General features: G+C 38.2%; 1 pseudogene; it reads right to left on the bottom strand.

Moving 5' to 3' along the window:
* Positions 1-2,262: 2,262 nt before the first annotated feature.
* LOC103261452 lies at positions 2,263-12,343 on the bottom strand (annotated as a pseudogene).
* Positions 12,344-21,830: the final 9,487 nt, after the last annotated feature.

Genomic DNA, 21,830 nt, shown 5'->3' with positions numbered 1-21,830 from the left:
AAGTGGAGACTATTTTTAAAATGCAAGCTTTTACACTGCTGAAAATTATTGGGTAGGAAAATAAAAAATGAAATATTTTCTTTGTGGAAAAAATTGACATATGTTTTCATTTTTAAATGTCCCTTAAATAAAACAGATTGTGAACAATTTTAAAAATACTTACAAACAGTATAACCACTAATATCTTTAAACTACTAAATTAGTTTCCCTCATTTGAATGTTTTACAATTTACATTTAAAAAAAAATTTTATTAAGGCAACTATATAGTAGAAAGATCAGTTCTCTAAATTTCATATACCTATAAAGAGAACAATTATGACTCAAAATTACCTGGTGTATACTTTCCTGAAAAATTATAAAGACAGCAGAAAAAAAGATGACTCATTTAAAGAAGTAACACTATCATAACAGTGATCCTTTTTACAAACTTTTAATAATGTAAGAAATAGCACGACAGAGATGTTACCCCATAATCATGTACACATAGAGAATGAAAACTCAAAGAATACATTCTATTTTTAATTAAAGAACAAATAAGGAAAAATGGTATCTATGCTAAACAGTCAAAATGTATATTGTTATCAGACATGTAAACCATTTTCCTGACACCACTTATGGAATATTCCATGTTTAATACTATCTCATCATTATAATATAATACACACACAAACACACACACACTTTTGTTTCTAGATTCTTAATTCTATTCCATTAATTTGTCTATTTAAGCATAAATAGCATGCAGTTTAATTGTAGTAGCTCTATAGCCTGTTTTGGTAATCTGATAGGTAGCTCAACTATTACAATTATCACCTCCCCTGTTCCTACTTTGGTCCCTCATACATTCATTAATTCATTCATTCATGATATTCTTGCACATGTCTTCTTAATAAATTTTAGATGCAAGTTGATGATTTCAACTGTATTCCTATTAGGTTTCTAATTAGAGTCACCTCCCATTTTAAGCCAACTTGTGTATCTGTACTTATTCATGAATGTTGCAAATAATATATTCACATACATGATTTTTTAAATCACAGTAGTTATAGTACACTTTTACTAAAAGGTTTTATATATTTTCCACAGGAATTGATAAAAAGAATCAGTCCTAGGAAGGAGGGTAAATGTATCCTTTCTCATGAGAATGACCTAGACTTTATTTTGTTGTTTTTATTTTTTTCCTTTATAATTTTTATTTTTCACTATAAAAAAACAACAACAACCACAACCACCAGTAACATACTGCTTTTATTCACATTTGCATGCGTTTTAGAAAATTGTTGCCTTTTCCCCTGGAGAGATAACCTACAGACAAAAAAGCAGAACCACGTTGCAAAATCCACAAATTCCAGAAGTCAATAGCTTGAAGACAACCTCCAGGGGTGGGAGAAAAACAACTGTCACAAGGGACACAAATAGACAGAGAGACAGTAAGTTGAGGAAATGACTGTTTTCAATGCCACTGACCCAAAATACATAGCAGGTACCCTTTCCTCCTGACACCTATTGACACCATCCCAAAGTTGTGATTTTTTTGGTCTATAGTCAGAAAAACTCTTTTCAAATGAAGAATCGCTTTGAGAAGAAGTGCAACAAGTTCAAGTATTAATAAGAATCATGCCAAAGTCCAAGATCAGGAAAGAACCCACACTGAAAAAGAAACCCAGAAAAGCCAGTGTCCTCAACCGATTGCCTCCATTGGACTCAAGAGGAAATCTAACAAAAAAATATCAGAGTTCAAATAGGCATACGTATTATGTTGCTAAAAACCCAACAGGAATTCTTTCCTGACTAGAGGATGATCAACTTATACCTTGAAGCAACAGAGACAGACACTGAGACAGACATCGTTCAAAAATTAAGGAGGAAATTGTGCTTCCTTCAAAGTAAATTGGCTTCATAGCTACCTTTTCTCCTGATCCAGCAACTTCTTTCTCCCACGTTGCTACAGATATTCAATACCTCAAGCTTGAAATAAAAAGGCAAACTTTGAGGTGCAAGGACTGGGCAGTCCTAAGAGGACAGGGGATCTGGAAGTACAGTAGTCAGCTCATGCTATGCTCTTTTAATGGCTAGGCCTTCCCGATAACCTATCCCCAGATTTGGTCTGAAGTCCACTTGCAAGCCTTGTAACTCACTATCTCATCGGGACACCAAGACAGAGTGAGGTCTTCAGTATTGCACAGGTATGAAATGTCCATGAGTCTAAAAACAAAACTCACAGTTGCTTTTGGGGGTGGGCTGATACATCCAAACCAGATTTAACAGGATGTAGCTGTGGCCATGGTGCTCCTGTGCAGTCCTGGGAATGTCAAATGGGTCAGCACTGGCACCAGCACTGAGGTAGGGAATGTGCAGCAGGTACCCTGGACGTCAGGGCTCAGTGTCTGCAAATGGCCTATTAAAGGAGAACCTGCTGCCTCCTGTTGGCAAGTGGCAGGCTGAGAAGGCAGGATCTCCGATTCTAGCTTCATGGGCTTCATGGGCTCCGAACTAGCCCATGAAGCCAAAGTTGGGAGAGATGTACTCCTTCCCTGTTTGATGTAATCAAAGACATCCTTCATGCGGAACTGCTTAGTTTTTATAAGGTAAGCCATGCAGATCATGGGCGAATGGGAGATCACAGCCTCACAGTAGGCCAAGACCTTGCCTCCTTTTCTCTGACACAGTCAAGGAAGTCTATTGCTTGTTGAAAGTGAGAGTTAATGTCAGCTGTATGGCTGTCTTCCACAGGGATCCATATGTAGTGTAGGTGGGTCGTACAGGCCTTGGAGGTCCGCCGGGAGACATTCAGCAGGGCTGTGATGTGCAGACTAGCAAGGAACTCGCACTTGGATGCATGGTAGGCACTTCCAAGGTAGAGGACGGGAAGGATTTCAGCTGGGCCACCCTAGTCATAAGCTGGCCTGTAGCTGATATTTAGCACTGGTTTTCCACACTGTCTGATTATTCCCCTTTGAGGAAGTAGATCTGCTGGTGGGCAGGCAGGCAGGCAGGCAGGCGAGCAGCGAGGTGAGCACAACGCGCAGCAGTGCTCTCTTCTTGCAGCTTCTGCCAGTGGCAGCTGCCCTGTCCAGCACCACCATGGCTGCCACTCCACTGCTGCCCTCCCACAGCAGCCAGGCACTATGCCCCTTCTGGTAGCATCAAGCATGCCGACCCTGCGCCGCCCCTGGCCCGCCGCAGAACCACCTGGATGAGGTTGAGGTTGAGCGAGCCGTGCACGCTGGACATGGCGAAGGCCAGGTAGGGTTGGGTGCGGGGGGTCAGCCCCTGCAAGTTTGGGGGAGTCCCTCGGAAGATGTGGTGGCGTCGGCGAATCTGTAGGGACAGATATTAAAAGAAAGAAAGAAGCCGGGCTCGGTGGCTCAGCCTGTAATCCCACGCCTTTGGGAGGCTGAGGTGAGTGGATTGCCTGAGCCCGTGGGTTCGAGACCCGCCTGGGCAGCGAGACCTCATCTCTACAATAAATCAAAAAATCAGCTGGGCATGGTAGCACGTGCCTGTAATTCCAGCTACTTGGAAGGCTGAGGCAGAAGGATCGCCGGAGCCCAGCAGGTCGAGGCTGCGGTGGCCGGGAGCGGCCACTGCACTCCAGTCTGGGCGACAGAGTGAGACTCCAACTCAAAAAAAAAAAAAAGAAAGAAAGAAAGATGGAAGGATAGATATAAAAAGGAAGAAAAAGAAAGAAAGAAAGATGGAAGGATAGATATAAAAAGGAAGAAAAAGGAAGAAAGAAAGTGGACAACTGTTCAGTGAAATGAGCAGAAGTCGTTTATTGAAAGTTACAGCAGGTATTTATCCCCAAATTTTACACAGGCAGTCTCACAAGTCTTTCAAGTGAACACAAAGCCAGGTGCAGGAGGGGCATCCCCCACCCACCAGATGCTTAAGTGTGAGGAGGGACAAACCCCAAGATTGTCTTATTGTTCCCTTTGCTAGTTAATGCTCTTCAAAAGCAGTGCAACAATCCTTACTAGCCTAATGATGCTCTGATAATCAATAACTTCCAGAGCTCACACAAAACCCATGATGACTAACTTAAACTTTATTACCTTTCTATTCTATGCTAATACTACTTACACAGAGCTACGGAAGCTTTTAGTTATAGCTTAAGCCAATTCCTAAAGAATGTGGCCCAGTCCAAAGATCACACTGGGCTCTACAGGATGTGGCCCAGTCCAAGGTTCACGGTGGACCACCTTTTGGAACAATATACTACAATCTCTTAACAAAATGGTTATTCTAAAGTCCTATATATCTGTCCTAATTTCAATGAAAGTTTCTAATTCCTAATCCTAATATATAAAGCTGATCAGCAGCAGCAAAGCTTCTAAAAATAAAACCCAAATATAAACTGTAAATGTACTAAAGTCAAAACCACAATAGTAGAAAATGGAGACAATGAAATTTCTAAAGTTAACTATACTCTTATTAAACCTAAAAATATCATGATTGATTATGCTTGAACTAACATGATTCCTTGACGTAGCATGACCTATTCTACAATACCTTCTATGAATAAAATAAATTCAATTTCTATAATAGATAGAAAAAAGACCTTACACTAACTGTAGCTAAAGCTGGCCTAAAAGAATTCAGCCCAGTCCAAAGTACGCGCTGGGCTCTCAGGAATGTGGCCCAGCCCAAACTCTGTGCTGGGCCACTCTTGATAATCATCTATACCATTGAAAAGCTGAAAACAGCTCTCCATAAGTATATACTAATTCTACAAATATTCTTTTAAATCTTATAAAGAAGCTTGTACCGTATAAAAGGCTCCCAAATGTGACCTGGATTTGAATTATATCTAATACCTAAGGCGAAACCACGGTTTATGGGAAACAGGAACAATGGGTTTCTAGATGAGCTATGCCTGTCACAGTCACAGAGCCTTCAGCTTAGGCCAGCAGAGTTCCTTTAGGTTGTTTGTGCTGCATGGCAAAAGGGGGAGGAAAGTGGGGTCTACAGCTCCCGAACACGTCCTAGCGGTCTCGGGGTCCATGGCCCTCCCTGATCATCCCTAATGCTCAGTGGGCCTCTGTGGCCGGCTCCCAACAGTTGGGCACCAGCAGCACGCCACCACCTCCTCGTCAAGCATCTTGTGCAGCTGGCGCCCATCAAGAGACCAGACCTTCGTGCTGCCGCCCAGCAGCTCAGCGCCACGCGCCCCCCAGGTGCCCACGGCCAGGGTGCCAGTGACAGCCTCGGGAGGGTGGATCCGTGGGGCTGAGGGAGTTCCAGCCCACGGAGTGCGCTGCACGGCACTGAAGCGGTGGCTCTGCTCCTCTTTCCCGCTCCACGTGCTCCGCACCTAACCCGGCCACTCACCGACCCAGAAGGCCAGTATAACCTAGATGCTAATGATGGGACGCAAGAAAGGTGATGTGGGGGGAGGAGGGGAATAAAAAGGTATTATTGAGATGAGTAGAATGTTTTTATTTCATTTCTACCTTTTTCTAAAAGTCTGGAATTCTAAAGTAGAGTATTTTTTAAGTCTGTATCCCAATTTAAGGTAGAAATTCTTATCAATGGATGTGTGAAAAGGTGCTCAGTATCACAAATCTCCACAAAAAGCAGATGAAAACCACAATTACATATCAGTTTGCACCTTTTAGAATGGCTATTATTTAAAAAAAAAAAACAGGAAAAACGTGTTGGCTAGAATGTGGAGAAAAGGGAATCTTTGTACACTATTGGCGATACTGTAAATGACCATTACAGAAAACAGTATAAAGTTTCTTCAAAACAATAAAAAATAGGGCTTCTGCACTAGACAGGGGTCCAGTCTAGCGCGCTCTCTCTCTCTCTCTCTCTCTCTCTCTCTCCCCCTCCCCCTCCCTCCCTCCTTCCCTCTCTCTCTCTCTCTCTCTCTCTCTCTCTCTTCTTCCCAAAAAAAAAAAAAAAAAAATAGAATTATGATATAACCCAGTAATTCCTTTGCAGGGTTCGTATCCAAAGAAAATGAAATCAGTACCTCAAAGAGACATCTGCACTCCCATGTTCATTGCAACATTATTCACAACAGCAAAGAGAGAGAACCAATCTAACTGTTGTTGATGGCTAAAAAAAATTTTCCACACACACACACACACAGAAATTCTGCCACTTGTGGCAATACAGATGAATTGGGAAGAAAATATGTTAAGTGAAATAAGCCAGGCACATAAAAACAAATACTGCATGTTCTCACTTATATGTGGAATCTAAAAAAAGCTGAATGCATAGAAGTAGAGAGTAAAACAGTGGTTGCCAGTGATTTGAAAATGGGTACATGGGGAGATCTTGGTTAAAGTGTACAACCCTTCAGTTGTAAGATGAATAAGTTCTGGGAATCTAAGGCTCAGCATAATATTTATAGTTAATAATACTGTGTTGTTTCCTTGCATATTGCTAAAAGCGTAGGTCTTAAGCATCCTTACCACACACACAATGGTATCTATTACATGGTGATGGATGTGTTCATTAATTTGGTTGTGGTAATCATTGCAAAATGTATATCAAATCATCAAGTTTTATGCCCTGAATATGTGTAATTTTTGCTGATTATACCTCAATGAAACTGGAAAAATTGGTCAGTTAGTACATGAGGTTCAGCTGTATTATTTTGTTTACTTCTAGCATGCTCAAAACATTTAAACATTAAAAATGAAGACTAAAAACATATTTTAATGTTTTTCTCAAAGTTCTTTGATATTATCCTTTGCCTACTTTTTTTAAAAAATAGAATTCCCTAGAGCTGATATGCTGGTAGAAGTGGTTCTTAATATTAAAATGATTAAATAATTAATAGACACTTGAACAAAAGCTCTCAATGGATTAAAGGATAATGTTTCCTTGTACAATACAGCTAGAGACATTAAAATTTTGAGTGATTTGTGATGTTATATTGGAATTACTATAACTCTGTGTCTATTATTTTCAATATAGCCTATGAAATTGTTTTTAAGTTCATACACAGATTTATCAGAATTTGGCAATAAATTCAGTAATTATTATTGCAGTTCATAATTTTCAATAAACTGAAAAGAAACAATGTATTTAGTAAGATTTTTTCCTACTAATATATCGGAGAACATATTATAACATATTGTTTAGATATTTCATTCAAGAACATGTATAATCTTCATGAAATGGTATAAAGTCAAAATCAGAAATATTTTACATCCATTACATATTTCATATATTTATCAAAAAGTATTTGTCTAAACACAAATTTTACTCTTCTATAAATAAAAGTGAAGTTGATATTTTCTTAATACACCTAGTATCCTACTGTAAATTAAAACTGTCAAGGGAAATAATCATTAGAGTATTATAATATCATAATAAAAAATGAGTATAGAAAACCTGTTCATAAACAAATAAAATGTATTTTTGAACTTACAAGCTAATAGCATATTTATTAGAATATATATCAAGAGTTTTACTTGTGCAAAAAAAGCCCAAAGCTTTATGCTCTATTTCATATTTAGGATTATGTGTTACCACATTATATGGCCATCATGTACATAGTTCAAACTCTCATCAGTGAAGTTAAGCATTTTTGAAAGTTACCCTTAATTTATGACAGAAGAATATTGATGTGGATAAATTATAATCACAAAGAAAGAATTGTTTTCATAAATTTTACCAAAACTAATTTATGAACAAGGGGAAAACTACAGATGACAAGTCTTATGAGAATATATCTTCAGGTTTGGAATCCAGGCAATCATGTTTTCCATTACAATTCCATTTTTATCTTTTTAAGTCTGACTTCTTATCTTAAAATGTGGTCATCAACATACATAATTACTAGAACTTAATTCTAAATGACCCAGAATTCATCCTTTGACTCTAATTTCCTCACTTTGACAATTGTTCAGTCACCTGTGAATTTGGTCTCTTAAATGTCTTCCAAATCTAACCCAAGTCCTTTACCACTGCCTTTATCATTGCTCGTTTCACAGCTCAATTTTCAGTCCCTCTTGTCTGGTGATATTGACAGTCTTCAAAGCTCTTGTCTCAAGTGTTAGCCCATCCAGATCAATCCTTTTAATGAGTGTTTTCTGTAAGAAATCTGCTGGTCTCAATTTCTTCCACAAATTATTTGACAATGCTTATTCAGGTTATATATTGCTGTATGTTAAAATTCTGCAATATTTGTCAACTTAAATCCATTGTATTTACTTACAGTTTGGTGGGTACAGAATTTAGGAAAGTTCAGTTGGGTGGCTCATCTACAATCCACTGATGTGTTACATCAGCTGAGATAGTTGGGGCTGCCACGGTCCATTTCCAAGATGTATTTTTAAATAATGTTTGGTTCCTTAGTGTACCTTGTTCTGCTTATCTGTCTTTCTGTTTCTCTATCTCTGTCTCTTTCTCTCCATGGCATATTACCCTTCAATCCTCTCTACATGTCTTGGGCTTTTTATAGCATGGTGGTCTCATGGTAGGCACAGTTCTCACATATCAGCTGGATTCCAAGAGTTATGGGTCCAGAAGATAGGAAATATGAGCTTCTAGGATCATAAAGAACTTGGGATCAGAAATGGAAACAGTATCATTATCACCATATCATATTGTTAAAAGCAGCACTGTGCATTCATTACTTCAAGGGAATGCTAGGCCGCAAATCTTGATGGGAGAAAATTCAAATAATAAGTGGCAATCTTTAATCCATCACAATTTTCTAATGTTTTCTACATAAAATTCAATGTCCACATACACCATTCATTATTGGGCCATCGTATATCTTTCCAGACTCAGTTCATGCAACAGCCACCAACCTAAACCCTACTGATCTACACACACACACACACACACACACACACACACACACACACACACACACACATACACACACACACCCTTCACTATTGGTCTCTCCAGTGTACCATGTTCTCTCTACCATTCATATTTATTTAGACTTCTCTATTCCACTAAATACAACGAGCTTATAATCATTTTATCACCAGTGTCATCATTGTTGTTAAGTGTGCTATGTTCAATTTTTAAGTTTAATACCATGTATTAAAAACTACTTCCTCTGTGCAAAAGCACTTTTAAATCAGGAAAGTTCAGATGTTTTTATCAGCATCCAAAACAACAAAGTTCTCCAGTTATTTCAAAAAAGGAGATAAACTTTTAACATGACATCTTTTATGTACAGATAAGACATATCTTTCTAGGGACATTTTTAGTCAATATGAACATGTGCATCTTACAAATACCCAGTGCTAGAGAAAGTCACCATGAAACATCATCAAGTCACAGAGAGAGAGAGAGAGAGAGAGAGAGAGAGAGAGAGAGAGATGGCTCTGAGTTTAAAATGTTCCATTCATGATCTGCAAAGAGGATTATAAGTTTGTAGAACACTGTGAGCTCTGACACTACATAAAGTTTAGTCTTTCTGAATAGGGAGACCTGTCATGGAGTCCTCAATATGACACATACAAATGGTAGCCCATGTACTACATGTTGTGGAATATTAAACTTCCCTTCTATTCTTTGCCTTTATTACAGCCCACACTAAAAGAGAGAAAAAAGTCCCTATACAACTCCAATATGTGCAAGAATAACTCAATGGTAGAATAAAAAGTTCCTGAAAACCATGATAACTTACAGTGTAAATTTATGATTTTATATGAAGACTCATGCACTCCTTTTAAAAATTTATTTATTTATTTATTATAAAGATGCAGGGTACAATTCAGGGTTAGGTATACAAACATTGATCATGCAGGTACCCTTGTTCATGAGGTATGCCCCTCCCTCCCCTAACAGTTTCCCTCAACTGCCAGTCCCAACCCACCTTCCCCTGACAGTATTCTGCTACTGCCAATTGCTTTCTTATAGCATTTTAATTGTTCAAGATCACCTTAAGAATGAGAACATATGGAACTCAGTTATTTGTTTCTGTGATAAATCACTGAGTATGATCAACTCCAAATCCATCCAACTTGCTGCAAAGACCACATATTTGATATCCTATTGTGTATATATGTACCACATTTTTTTATCCAGTTCAGCTTTGATGAGCAACATGGTTGGTTCCATGTTTTTACTATTGTGAAAAGAGCTGCAACAAACATATGTGTGCAGTTTTCTTCTTTGTAGAATAATTTGAATTCCTCTGGGTATATTCCCAATAAGAGAATTGCTGGGTCATTATGGAAGGTCAATTTCTAGTTCTGTCAGAAATAGCCACACTGTCTTCCAAAGAGGTTGTACTAATCTGCATTACCATCAGCAATGTAGAAGTGTTACTTCTTCTCCACATCCTTGCCAGCATCTGTTGCTGTTTGTTTTATTAGTGATAGCCATTCTTACAGGGGTTAGGTGGTATCTCAATGTGGTTTTGATTTGTATTTATCTGATGATGAGTGAGGCTGAGCACTTTTTCATGTGTCTGCTGGTATATCTTCTTTTGAGAAGTGTTTATTTATGTCTTTTGCCCACTTTTTAAAGGGGCTGTTTTTCTTTTTTCCTTTTAACACATTTGAGTTCCTTGTAGATCCTAGATGTTAGGTCTTTGTCAGATATACAGTTGGCAAATATTTTTTTTCCCATTCTGTGGGCTGTCTCCCTGCTCTCTTGATGGACTCTTATGCACTTCTAAGGGAAGTTAACCAGAACAACAAAAATCTTCTGTGGTTATGAGATTTCGTATGACATAAATTATCTCTCAAAGAGTTTTCCTATGCTATGAAGATAGCAGTATATCTAAACACATACATTGCTGAATAGCAATTACCTACACGAAAATTATGCAAGTAAACCTGAACTCTTATTTGCATTGCCTCCAAGATGTCCCAAATAGTCTTGTCGGGGTATCTGACTCCAATGAATGTGAACTGTGACTGAAATACATATTTTGGAAAGTATCTTCTTCAACTATTTTAAGTAATTCAGACACAGATAATACAATTGGTTTTTTGTCACTTATATTTTAGATTCAGGAGGTCATGGAATGTTTTTCACATGGACATACTGTGTCATGGTGGAGATTGGATCTTAGGTATCTTACTTCCGAGTTAGTAAACATTGTATGCAATAGGTTATTTTTGATCCACAGCTCCCTTCCTACCTCCACCATTGCTGGTATCCCTATTGTCAATTATTTTATTTTAAAAACACAAATTGATATTTATAGACTTAGAATAATGCCAAATATTCTTAACACCATTCTAACACACCTGACAATTTTTTCAAAGATTATTGAATTCTTCTAATCACAGAGTAGAAAAGAGGAACAGAATATTACTATTTTAAAATGTTACTTAGATGCATAAGAAAGTTGGTGGACTGTACCTCTTACAATCACATTATCAAGCCCTGGTATCCGAACAAGGTCAAATCCAACATTTGCCTCTTCTTTGCTATGTAAAAACAGGAACAATTTCTAAATTCTTTGTATTATAGTCTCTTGACTTTAAAATTTAGATCATAATATAACCTATGAGGATTAAATTTTACATTAAGTAATTCATGAAAAGTATTAATTATCTAGTAAATCCCAAACAATAGTAGTTATTTTGATATTAATATCATTTTTATGGTTATAATTTTTCTGACTACATTTTTTGTGTCTAATCCGACTTTCCTCAGAAAACAATAAGATTATATACTTTAAAAATGCGCTGCCTTAATATATAAATAATTCAAATATATACTTCTCAATTATGACAAGAACAGTATTTATCCACCTGAATTTATTAGCCACTTTCTATATGCAACATACTAAGGGTAATATGATATGAAACACAAAATTCCCTTCTCACAATAAACTAAAACTTAATATGTTTTGTTTTGCAAAGTAGATTTATTTTGATCCTCACTCCCAACAAGAAACAAATTTTACTATAACCACTTTCCAAATGAAGAGAAGACCTTATAAATGTCAAGACTTTTCCATAATCTGATAGTAAGTGTTAGAAATATTTGAACTGTTCTAACTCATCCTTATTCTAATCTGCCTTTCTGATTTTCACTCTCCCAACAAAGACAGTTAGTTGATCACTCACCTTTCATTCTCTTTTTCCACAGATAAGGTTGTTGAAGGGAGAAGGCTGTTAAAAAGGGGGTGAGAATTTGTACCCCTTTATGGTTGGGTGGGGTTATGTGCCTTGTTCTTTCTTGCTAAGTATTAATGAAATGATATGTACCCCTCCTGAGCAAAGGGAAGCTGGAGGCTTCTTGACACTCTTTGTCTTCAGCAGCACCTGTAAAGGCCATGTTGAAGAAAGTGGCATTATGAGACAGAAGATTAGGAATTCCATCACAAACTACACAAATCCAAGATGAATATGATATTTACTACCTGAATTCTAGTGGAGACCATATTTTTATGTCCATGGTCTTAGGGGCAGACAGTTAGGGTTAAAAACCAGGAAGTTACAAGAATAGACAATAAGTACAATAACATATAATTGAACATATGAACATAGAGGCAGTACAGAATATGATGGTGAAATTTAGGGTTCAGGAAGGGCCCTGTAAAGTAAAAGAAAGATAATTAACTTGATTCTTGAAATATAAACATATTTTGCCAGGTAGAAAAAAGGAAAAGAACATTCAGTGAAACAGAATTCTCTCTTATTCCAACAAACAAAATGAATTCTTCAAAGATGTGTTAGTCATATTTCGAGTATGTTACTACATTTGAACACTGTTCCAGTTATATCTTAATGTGCAAAAAAATCCCAAAACCTAATGGCTTAAAACAATAATCATTAATTGAGAACTCGACAATTTAAGCAGAGTTTGATGGAGAAGAATGATCTATGTTCTGTGTGGCATCAGTTGAAGGGGCTTGCCCAAGGAGTGGGAGAGTAGAAGAACCACTTAAAGATGGCTTACTCACATTGCTAACAAGTTATGATGACTGTTGGCTGTATTTTCACCCCTGTGATAAACCTTTTAGTTTTTCATCACATAGGACATTCAACCTACCCTAGGATTCTTCACAACCTGATAGCTAGGTTATACATCTAAGAGTATTAAGACAAAGAATCAGGTGGCTTGTATCATCTTCTGTAGCCTAGAAGGTCATATAGTTTCACTTCTGCAATAGTTTTTTAATTGGGATAGCTACCAAATCCCATACAAATTCAAGAAAAGGGGATATAAACAACATGTCTCAATAGATGAGTGTCAAAATGCTAGAAAATACAATCTGATATAAGCACCACATTTTGAGGCAAATCTAAGGATTATAAGGTAAAGTAGTATCTACCTGAAAAATATGTTCTAATCCCCAAATGTTATGCCAAAGTGACAAATTAGAACTTAAGTTGCTTTACTTCTTGATTGTTTGGAATTGCACGTCTGTCTGTTTCATATTACCTTTCAAAAAAAGTGCTTGAGGTTGACAGTATCTGATATAGTAGTGGAAACTATTGGTCTTGAGTTTGCAGTTTGATTTGCAGCCTGGACAGATGCATTGAGAAAGTTGTGGTTGATGGTTCTTGTTTTCCAAAAAGACAAAGTAAATATAACCATTTTACAGCTATGTCATGTTATGTTACAGAGAATTGTAGAGTAAGGCAGTTATAAAACTCCTCCATAGCTTGATAAGATGGAATGATTTCTAGATATCTTCAAGGAAATATATAAAATCTTTTGATGAATTGTTTCAACTCCACTTTAAAATCAAAGAGTGGATTTAATGGCCTTAATCTTAGAGATTAATTTTTTATGCTTTCATGGGTTAAATTTTATGGGTCCACATCAAATTCCAAAGAGTTAAGGTTTCTTAAGACCTAGTCTCCTGCCTCCAGGGAATATACTTTAAGAAGAACATGAAATAAGAGAATTACTAGAGAATGTGATAAGCATTGCAACATAGTAATGAACAGTGCTATAGGAAAGAGATAGTAAGCTCTAGAGTTTTAGAAGAAACCCACAAATGAAGACATTTTATGTGACCCTTGAAGAACAAATAGGATTTGTCAGGTAGAAAAAGGTAATGAGCATGTCATGAAACAGCAGACACATAATACAGGTTGCATCTGAATATGTTTGATAACCATATTACATAAAGTATTTTATTTCATTTTATTTATATGTACATTTCCTAAAAATTACAACAATGAATCATTACATATTAACATAAATAAAACAAATCTATGAAAAGTAGCTATATTTTCCAAAAGAAAATATAATTAGTGAGAAAAAGTGTTTGCAAACTTTCTTTTTTTTTTTTTTGAGTTTGAATCTCACTCTGTTGCCCAGACTGGAGTGCAGTGGCTGCTCCCGGCCACCGCAGCCTCGACCTGCTGGGTTCCGGCGATTCTTCTGCCTCAGCCTTCCGAGTAGCTGGAACTACAGGCGCGCGCTACCACACCCAGCTGATTCTTGATTGATTGTAGAGATGAGGTCTCGCCAAGTTGCCCAGGAGAGTCACGAAGCATGTTTTCAAATTTCTTGATTATCTGACTTAATTGAAGACAGCTAAATTCTCATCTCTGCTTCTGCACCTAATTTATTGAAATGATCTGCTTTGGTTGAGTACATATCCTCACACAGTCAGACACAGAAAAAAATACTGCTTGATCTCATATGTGGAATCTAAAAGAGATGAATGCATAAAAATAGAGGGTAGAATAATTGTTACTAGTGACAGAGGAGGGAAGGAATTGGGAGATATAGGTCATAAGGCATAAACTTGTAATTATATAGGATGACTAAGTCTTGAACTCCAATGTAGAACATGAAGCAATTGTATTAACATTACCATTTTTCATTAAGTAGTAAAAAGAATCCTGATGGTGAGTGAGTGGGCAACTGTCAGGGAAGGGTGGGTGGGATTGGCAGCTGAGGGAAACTGCTAGGGGAAGGAGGGGTACACCTCATCAACAAGGGTACCAGCATAATCAATGTTTGCAAACCTAACCCTGAATTGTACCCCACATCTTTATAATAAAAAAGAATCCTTAGCCATGATATTCTGGAACACTGACAGCTCTCTAGCACAGAGACCCTGCTTATCAGAGTCCTCTCTGTGGTCTTGGACATGAAAAGATATAAACATTGTGTGGTGAAATCAATTATGGCTAGTATCTGGTGATGAAAGGTGGAAAAACAATGCCATGAATAGAGAGATACTCTTCAGCCCTTGACAAGGCTGACCCTGTTACCAAGGGAAAACACACTGCCAATAATACTTTCAGCGGTGAATCTTCTAGACAAAGAAAAATGTACAGATAGGAAATGTAAATGTATACTGGCATGTGTAACAGACAAATAGATTTAAATACACAAATGGTAATTGTTTAGCCTGCATTTTTATTTTTGATGTTTAAAAAAGGAAAACAGATGATACCTGATGTGGTTCTTGTTAGTGTTAACATTGTATAATGTAAGGGATAAGAGCCCATGAATTAGACTAATGGTTCTAAAATTAGAAAAAGCATCAGAATCCCCTAGAGAGTTTGTTAAAACACATATTCTGGGTCTCATCCCTGGAGTTTGTATTCCAGTAGGTCTGGAGTGAAATTCAAAAGTATGCATTAAAAAAAATTTCCAGGAATCGTTGATGCTGCTCAAATTGCAATACTAAATTGGAATCTTGCCTCTACCACTTAGCAGTTATTAGCCTTTGGGGAAGTTACCATTTTCTAATCTGTAAACTAAAGCTACATTGCAGTGTTGAGGCTCCACCCATAACCACTCACATTCCAATTCATGCTGCTGGGGTCCAATGGCAAAACCCTGCCATTCTCCACCCAAGGCCTGTGTTAGGCATATAGACAGGATTGGCCCAAAGTGCTAACAAGTTAATATCCATGGAGCAGCCCTTAGTCAATGATGGAGAAAAACTAGAAAATAATGCTACCACTTTCTATGCCTCAGGTGGAACAATTCTTAGGCATGTTTTTGCCAGTGGTTCTCAAGTTGTAGTCCCCAGACCAGCAGCAGCACCATCACCTGAGAACTTGTTAGAAAAATACAAATTCTCAGAATCATCCTGAGACATTGATTTAAATTCTGAAGGTGAGAAGTTGCACCAGAGTTTAACAAACTCTCCAGATAATTCTGAAACACCAAACACACCAAAGTGTGAGAATCTTGGCTCTATACCATCTACCAGAGACCATCAGCAGGACTGAGTCCAAAATGTCCTCAGCAGCAACCCACTTATTAAAATACCTTGTATTCTCCTTCACTTCTTCCCAACCTAATCTCTTCAACTCTCTTTTTGGTAGTTTATAGTATCACCTCACATATGCACACAAACACATACAAATAATACAACACATATACTCAAATCCTTATTTTCAGTATTGGCCTCTGTGGCATCTTATTCTATAAAAGATTATACTAATAGTGCCTATGGATTAGGAGCAAGATAGCTGTCAAGAAGCAGCTAGTGTGAGCTGCTTGTGTGGAGTGAGCCAAAATAGAGTGCCTCAACATTCAGAGGAACACAACCAGCAGCACACCCACAACACACCAGGTAAGTGAAAGACCCATAGAGTGGAAAAAAGAGAGAAATTGATCAGCCTGCCTTGGAACTTCGCCGGATTACTGGCAAAGACCATGAGCAAACTCTGGATGCAGTGGAGGAGGAGAGTGTAGGGGAATTCAGGAGTTCCATGCTTCTGTCGCAGACTTAGAAGCTCCCTTGAGCATCATAGGACTCCAGTCCTTTACAGGAAACTGCCTTGCCCACAACTTTGTGGTGCCAAAACCCACATGGGGTGGTGTAGGCAAAAGAGCTCTGAATGGCTCCAGCTGTCATTTCCTGGGAACTCAGAGCTTGTTGGCTGCTGCTTTCTAGCTGACTTGGAAGAAAGGGAAAGACCTGATGCTTTCAAGTGCCCCAAGGGACAAATTCCCTAAGCAAACAGTTTCTGTCTGGGGTGAGGTGCTGTGAGAATATATGAGGCCAGTTGCACCTTTAAGTTCTGAATGCAGACTGCTATGGCAGGGGAGATGGGTGGAATTGCTGTCTCAGTAACCCTGCATTTCCCTGGAAACTCTTTTATGCAGCCATTGTGCAATGCAACAGCATTAGCCCAGTGGGCCAGGGACTCCTTCTCAATTCCAACTGGGGTATCCAATCATGCACACAGTGAGGAACTGGAGTGCTTTTCCCTTCCATCTCTTCAAAGGTTCAAAATGGATAGGGAACTTGGCTAGGCTCCTCAGCCCCACCCATCATCTAGGTTAGCTGTGTACTTCCCTGGGAAAATTCAGGCCAAGCAAAAAAGCCTGTAGCCACCATTGAAACTTGTCCTTTCAGGCAAGCACCAACTCCTAGTCAGAGGAATAATACCTCTGCTTTTGGAAAGGGCTGATTCCAGATCCCAGTGAATACCACTATCCAAGACACCCCAGCTACTAACAAAGCCTTGAGCCTGTGCAGTTACCCAACACATCACTGCTACAGTTGGTAATTGAGCAACCACATCAAGCCAATATACAACCTAGGAAACACTTCGGAGGATATGCCATTCCTCTGCTGACTTCAGAGCTGGCACTTGCACCTACTGGTATGAAATCAGAGGACAGATCATCATGGTTTGGCTCTGCCTAACATCACCTCCCGTCCCAAAAGATAAGAGCAAATCTCATGTCATGACACATATTGCAGAAACAGGGGGGACCAATTATTCTCAGAACTAAACCCCTGCACCTTCACACCATCAGATCTTTTGCAGGCATTTTCTAGCAGTAGTGCAAATTGTGTCAGCCACATAGGGCAGTTAGATACAGAAGAAGAGCTGGACTCACAGATATTGGGTTCTCACTGATTAGTATTCTCAGGTAAGAGGGAATGTACCACATCAGTGTAGCACCCCATGGGACATTAATTAAAGCCAGAGCATAGACTTGTCGGTGTCACAGATCTGAGGCCTGGAGGAAGTTTCTTTCAGCAGGGATGCAGACATAGTGCTGGGCTAAGTTGTTGAAAGTGGTCGTTCTGCCCCAGTAGATGAGCAGCCTAGGTGCCCAGGAAGAGCTGTGGAGAAAGGAACTTTTCCACCCCAACTCCCACATTTGCTTCTCTCAAGGGAGCTCGATGCAGTTGCTTGAGTCAACACCCTTTCTACAGCATTTAGCACAATAGCAGTCCTACCAGAGATGAGCCCTTTGGACTCCTCTATCACAAGGGGGTATAATTCCACTCCCTCCCTACAAGAAACTTCAAGATTCCTACAGATGGACAGAAGTGCAAGTCTGATCTGAAAATCTGGAAGAAGATAGGGGCATACAAATGTTAACTGCTTTCTTACCAACCTAGTAGTGGAACTGAGGTACCTCCCCAAGCCCTGGTAAAGACCTCAGTGAAATTCACTGGGAACATCAACTGCCTTCATCAGCTGAGAATTTAGTCCACTATAGAGTTATGCCATATTACCACCTGCTTCAGCAGCAACCAGTTCTCACTCACAGGAGTCTTCTTATGGCCTGAAGAATGAATAGTTCAACACAGAGAAAAAATACTGGGGGAAAGAGAGAGTATACCACACCACTAAGGCACAAGATTAGCTTACCCAGTCCTCTGGCATTTTAGACTCACAGGGGACAGTGAGCCAGCATGTGCACATTTTCTTACAGAGATAAAAAATGTTCAACATATACAAATTAATCAACATGATATGTCTCACCATCAGAATAAAGGACAAAATCATACAAGCATCTCAATAGATGCAGGAAAAGCATTTTATAAAATTCAACATCCCTTTACAATTAAAAAAAAAACAACAAATTAAGCATGAAAAACCATACCTCAATAAAACAGAGGTAACAGATGACAAACCCACAGTTGACTCATACTGCATGGGGAAAAGCTGAAAGTCTTTCTTCTAAGAACAAAAACAAGGAAGGATATTTATTTTCATGTTTCCTGTTCAACACAGTACTAAAATTTCCAGTCAGAAAAATCTAGCATCAAAAAGAAAAAAAAAAAAAAAAACAGCATTCAAATTGAAAAAGAGAAAGTCAAACTGTCACTCTTTTCAGATGCCATGGTCTAATACCTAGAAAAACCAAAAAAGTCCACCAAAAAATCTTAGGTCGGATAAAAAAGTTAAGTAACATTGCCAAATATAAAAACAGCATGCAAAAATCAGTAGCATGAGCCGGGCTCAGTGGCTCAGCCTGTAATCCCGTGCCTTTGGGAGGCTGAGGTGAGTGGATTGCCTGAGCCCGTGGGTTCGAGACCCACCTGGGCAGGCGAGACCTCATCTCTACAATAAATCAAAAAATTAGCCAGGCGTGGTAGCGCGCGCCTGTAATTCTGGCTACTCGGAAAGCTAAGGAGGAAGGATCGCCGGAGCCCAGCAGGTCGAGGCTGCGGTGGCCAGGAGCGGCCACTGCACTCCAGTGTGGGCGACAGAGTGATACTCTAACTCAAAAAAAAAAAAAAAAATCAGTAGCATGCCTATATAACCACAATGAATAACCAAAAAACATTGCAAAGCAATACCATTTATAATAGTTACACAAATATAAAATATCTAGAAATAAATATAACCAAGGAGATGAAAGACCTCTATAAGAAAAACCACAAGACACTGAAGAGAGAAATTGGAGAAGACACAAAAAATGGAAAGATATATTATGTTCATGGATTGGAAGAATTAACATTGTTAAAATGAACATATTACACAAAGCAATATACAGATTCAATGCAACCTTTATCAAAATAGCCACGTTATTCTTAACTGAAATAGAATAATCATAAACTTTGGTATTAAACCAAAAAAAGAGCCTGAATAGTCAAAGCATTTCTTTGAGCATTGTTTTGCAGTTCTTATTATAAAGGTCTTTCACTTCCCAAGTTAGGAAGATGCCGAGGTATTTCAATTTTTTGTGACTATTGTGAATGGAATTGTGCTTTTTATTTGGTTCTCTGCCTATTTGTTGTTGGCATAAGAGAATTGCAACAGTCTTTTGCACATTTATACCTCGAGACATTGCCAAAGTTCTTTATCATTGCAAGGATGTTTTTGACAGGTTCTCTTGGATTTCAGAGGTATAAGATCATATCAGCAAGGAGGGATAACTTAAATACCTCTTCTCCTATTTTGAAACCCCTGGTTTCCTTCTCCTGTCTAATTGCTCTAGTTAGGACTTCCAACACAACGTTGAACAAGAATGGTGAGAGTGGGCTGCATTGTCTTGCGCCATTTTTCGGGAAAAATGCTTCCAGTTTCTGTTCATTTAGCAATATGCTGGTTGTGCATTTATCATAGATGGCACTTACTATTTTAATGTAGTTCCTTCTATACTTAGGTGTTTGAGGGTTTTTATCAAGAAGGGATGCTGGTTTTTATCAAAAGTTTTTTCTGCATCTAATGATATAATTATGTGGTGCTTGCTTTTACATTTGTTGATGTATTTAATTACATTTATAGTCTTATGGATGTCAAACCAGCTCTGCATCCTGGGGATGAAGCCAACTTGATCATAGTGGATGATTTTTGAGATGTATTGTTGGATCCAATTTGCCAGAATCTTGTTGATAACTTTTGCATCCTAAGTTCATTAGGAATATTGACCTGTAGTTCTCTTTTTTTGTTGTTGGATCTTTACCCAGTTTGGGTATCAATGTGATGCTAACTTTATAACACAATTTGGGGAGAATTACATCTTTCTAAATTGCCTTTAATACTCTCAATAGGATTTGTATCAGCTCCTCCTTGTACGTTTTGTAGAATTCCTTTGGAAAACTACCTGGTCCAGGGCTTTGTTTTTGTTGTTGTTGGTAGTTTTTTATGATGTGATCAATACCCTGGGTTTATTGGTCTATTTACTGTCTCAATGCCTTCTTGTTTCAATCTTGGGAGATTGTGTGAGGTCAGAAAATCTGCCATTTCATTTAGATTATTGTTTGTTTCCATATAAGTGTGTGTAGTAATCTCTGATAATCTTTTGTATTTCTTTAGGGTCGGTTGTGATTTGATCTTTTGCATTTCTGATTGTATTAACTTGAACTTTTTCCCTCTTTTTCTTGGTCATTCTGGATAGAGTTCCATCAATCTATTCTTTTGAATAACCAGTTTTTTTTTTATTGATTTTGTCTATGATATCTTTTGTCTTTTATGGCCTGTAAAAAATGGAAAAATATTCCATGCTTATGCATAGGAACAATCAACATTACTAAGATGTCAATACTACCAAAGGCACTCTACAGTTTCAATACGATGCCCGTTAAAAGACCAACATCATTCTTCTCAGACCAGGAAGTGACAATACAGTAATTCATAAGGAAATATAAACGACCACAATTAACCAAAACAATCCTTAGCAAAAGAAAGAGTATGGTAGGTATCACATTTCCAGACTTTAAACTTTACTATAAGGTTACAATAATCAAATGATCCTGGTATTGCTACAAGAACAAGCAGATGGACCAATGAACAGGAACAGGATTGAGATTCTGAAAATAAAACCTCAATTTCTCAATAAACTCATCTTTGACAAAGCCTCCAACAGCAACCACTGGGGAGAAGAGAACCTATTCAGTAAATGACACTGGGTAAACTGGCAGATTACATGCAGTGTATTGAAACAGGACCCCTACCTGTCACCATACACAAAAAACAACTCTAAATGGATCAAAGACCTAAATGTAAAACCTCAAATTATGGGAATCTTAGAAAATGTAGGTGACATTCTTACAGAAATTGGAGTAGGCAACCGATTCCTGATCAAAACCCCAGGTGTCCATGCCATAAGAGATAGACAAGTGGGACTTCATCAAATTGGAAACCTTCTGAAATGCAAAATAAACCATCAAGAGAGTGAGGAGACACCCTACAGAATGGGAAAACATATTTTCCAACTGTATATCTGACAAAGGCCTAACATCCAGGCTCTACAAGGAACT

This window comes from Carlito syrichta, unplaced genomic scaffold (genome assembly GCF_000164805.1).
Source record: "Carlito syrichta isolate Samal-C Ts95f unplaced genomic scaffold, Tarsius_syrichta-2.0.1 Scaffold303697, whole genome shotgun sequence".
Classification (NCBI taxonomy): Eukaryota; Metazoa; Chordata; class Mammalia; order Primates; family Tarsiidae; genus Carlito; species Carlito syrichta.
The sequence above is the reverse complement of the archived record's forward strand: the minus strand, read 5'-3'. Positions and strand labels throughout refer to the sequence as shown.